Source organism: Lottia gigantea (assembly GCF_000327385.1).
Source record: "Lottia gigantea unplaced genomic scaffold LOTGIsca_55, whole genome shotgun sequence".
In the NCBI taxonomy this organism is placed as follows: Eukaryota; Metazoa; Mollusca; class Gastropoda; family Lottiidae; genus Lottia; species Lottia gigantea.
In genome coordinates this window covers 194,950-198,276 of record NW_008709889.1, presented here as the reverse complement: position 1 = coordinate 198,276, position 3,327 = coordinate 194,950, and positions in this window count along the sequence as shown.

The following is a 3,327-nucleotide window of genomic DNA, read 5'->3' as shown; positions in this document are numbered from 1 at the left end:
ACAAACCCCATTTCCCCCCCCCCCCCCCCCCAACCTTTTCCATTCTTATTACATATAACAGAAAAGACCCCGAAATGGTTACAATGGTACTGAACTAAAACATCCTCGTTTAGGATTACGTGTATTTTTGTCGGAAGCTGAATTAATCTGATACAGTTTTTTTTATATCAAACAATAAGAACATTTGCAAAACACATGGCATTCTATTTGTAATACGGTGTTTTGTAAAGAATGGAAATTATTTAGACGCCTACAGTGATTTGAGTATAATCGTTTTAAAACTTCTCTGTACTAAGATTAGACATTTTAACCATAATATGGTCTAATTTGTTCACGAAATTGCATTATACTCATGTTAAAATATTATTTTTATGTTCTTTTTCCGACAGACCTTATTGATAATCATACAAGAAGAGTTAATTTGTATTCGCGAAAAAAAATTGGTGTTCCAAAAGAAATGATCATCCCGATGAACAAGGATGTTATTATAAAGTAGAATGTATCAAAATAAATCATTTTTCAAAGAAAGCTCACACCGTGCCGGAAATATGTAATGATGTGTGAAAGTACTATACCATCTTCAAAACGTTAACTAATATGAAGTAAGTAATTAACCTAAAAGAGTTTTTCTTTTTTGATACTAATCAGTTACAACGATCTCAAAGAAATTTCAATCATCATCATCATCCTCACCACTAAAACCATTGATTTCGGCTCGTCGTCGTCTCCTTCTTTGGTTAATATGTGATAACTTATTCATGGTCTTTCGGACTTTCACATGTAGACCATGATTAGAACTTCCACCATTCTGTTCGACGTAACCAAGCTCCTTAAACGTAACGAGATGTACAAAACGCTCAGATCGACTGTGCTACAGATTCCTATATGAAAACGTATCCCTTTAAATACATTGAAAATCTTCAAACAGAAGAGGCAGTGAAATGATATGCTGTTTTTATGTAAGTTATCTTTATATTCGTGAAAAGTAAACAAGTATTTCATGTTTTAGAATATTTATCAAAGATACGCACAAAAAACAAATTTAGCCTCAAGGTCATTCTGATACCGTTCGTCTTCTTTGAAACGTACTTTTCTTAAACTACATTTTAGTCAAATTTAAGTCATAGGTCTCTATAAAGTAATGTAATGTTGTAGTGCAACAGTGAAATCCAAATATCAGATTCAGTGTCATCCTGAAACTGGTGTAAAATAAAGGCGGGGGCAGCAAAACTGTTGGGATTGATAATCACTGCAGAAGCGTTTGTTGACAGGCACATATTTTTGGGAAAATAACATAAAATTACATAGTTTCAGGCTTGAGCCATCTAATCGATGCTATCAGCCATTCTCCTGTTCAGTAGAGAACATCAAGATGCATGTACCAAATTAGTAGTAATAAACTGTTTATGCTTTGTTGGCCCATTGTCAACTCGAGGATTGATACGCGTACCATTTAAACAGTTATAAGATGCTTTAGGACGTCCAGTTTGTGTCGTGAATCAAGCGGGAGCTCAGTCAAATTCTGGGCGATACTTGTAAAGTCGTGTGAAATTGATCTCTCTTGTAGTCGATTCTCATATTTTATGTCTTTTAACTTCCTATAATTACTTGTTATCCCTGCATCATCTTTTTTGCAGACGCTTTGAATATGAGACATCGTATGCATTAGTTTTTCCCCAGATGCCACCCAATTCTAGCATTTCCTAGAAAACGTGGCTGGCCTATGATTCTGTTTAGTAGTATAGCAATAAACGTTGAATATAACGAATCTTATGTCTAGTATAAAATAAATATGATAAAAGCACTGTAGCAGGAGGGATTGATTGGCTCCTGAACAGCTCTCCAATTCAACTGCCTAGCCTTCCTTCAAGTAATGCTCATCAAAAGTCCAGGGTTTCGATCAAGATGCTGGACAGTGGTTTCAGAGATAAATCTAAGGAATAAGCTTAAATTAAATACGTTTATTAACTTTCACATAACTTCACCAAACGAAAACAACAATTGACAACGAATTACGAAAACATTTACAAATAACCTTTCCCTTACCCTAATTCAGAACAGGTTCACTACAAGAGCGGAGCGTTCCCGGAGAAGATTACCTAGAGTCCACCTATCCCGGAGATAAATTAAGACCTCAAGCCTCAATAGCCAGATCGTTACGGACTAAAGATCTGTAAACACTTCAATCTGTGTTCCAACTCCCACAAAGAAAACTGACAGAGCCGATATTACCAAGTTCCAGCCCACTACCGACTGACTAAACAACACCAAAATCTGTCCTTATATGTCCTAACGAGGCTGCGCACTGCACGTGCAAAGCGAGACATCTTTTCCCATTGGACCACATTTCATAGCAAAAAAAAGTATCATGCACGGCTTTGTATAGCAAGTAGTATCAAACGTCGGGTACAAAAAAGTTAATCTAAATCATGTAGATGTATGAAACGTTAGGTGCAATAAATCCAGATTATAGTATGACACGTTTGCTAGATTAAAATCTGGTAGTAGTTAGATACAATAAAACCAGGCAGTAGTATAAAACATTAGGTACATTAAAACCAAGTAGTAGTATAAAACGTTAGATACAATAAAATCAGGTAGTAGTATAAAACGTTAGGTACAATAAAATCAGGTAGTAGTATAAAACGTTAGATACAATAAAATCAGGCAGTAGTATAAAACGTTAGGTACAATAAAATCAGGTAGTAGTATGAAACATTAGATACAATAAAATCAGGTAGTAGTATGAAACGTTAGATACAATAAAATCAGGTAGTAGTTTAAAACGTTAGATACAAAAAAACCAGGTAGTAGTATAAAACGTTGGATACAATAAAACCAGGTAGTAGTATGAAACGTTAGATACAATAAAATCAGGTAGTAGTATAAAACGTTAGATACAATAAAACCAGGTAGTAGTATAAAACGTTAGATACAATAAAACCAGGTAGTAGTAAAAAACGTTAGATACAATAAAATCAGGTAGTAGTATAAAACGTTAGATACAATAAAATCAGGTAGTAGTATAAAACGTTAGATACAATAAAACCAGGTAGTAGTTTAAAACGTTAGATACAATAAAATCAGGTAGTAGTTTAAAACGTTAGATACAATAAAACCAGGTATTAGTATAAAACGTTAGATACAATAAAATCAGGTAGTAGTATAAAACGTTAGATACAATAAAATCAGGTAGTAATATAAAACGTTAGATACAAAAAAAACAGGTAGTAATAAAAAACGTTAGATACAATAAAATCAGGTAGTAATATAAAACGTTAAATACAATAAAATCAAATAGTAGTATAAAACGTTAGATACAATAAA